A 289-nucleotide genomic window follows, 5' to 3' on the forward strand; every position below is an offset into this window, starting at 1 on the left:
GTCGGACGACTCACATCATAAATTTTCCATTCTATCAAGCAAAGCGCTGATAGAAGAGCGCTTATCTGAGTCTTATCAGTAATCCCTGCCACGGTCTCCCAGCTGACGCGAAGATAAACACGACGCGATGAAGAGCAACAGAGTGATCACAAGAGGCCGCGCAGGTGTTGCTGTCCTCACTCCGAGCAGCGTGACCGCCATGAGTTCCTGATGGCCAACATTAGTCGGGCTGATAGCATGGACGGGCGGCTGCACCTCATGCCCTAGTTTGTGAGGCTCTTGCGAGCGC

The sequence above is a fragment of the Penaeus monodon genome, chromosome 27, assembly GCF_015228065.2.
Source record: "Penaeus monodon isolate SGIC_2016 chromosome 27, NSTDA_Pmon_1, whole genome shotgun sequence".
Classification (NCBI taxonomy): Eukaryota; Metazoa; Arthropoda; class Malacostraca; order Decapoda; family Penaeidae; genus Penaeus; species Penaeus monodon.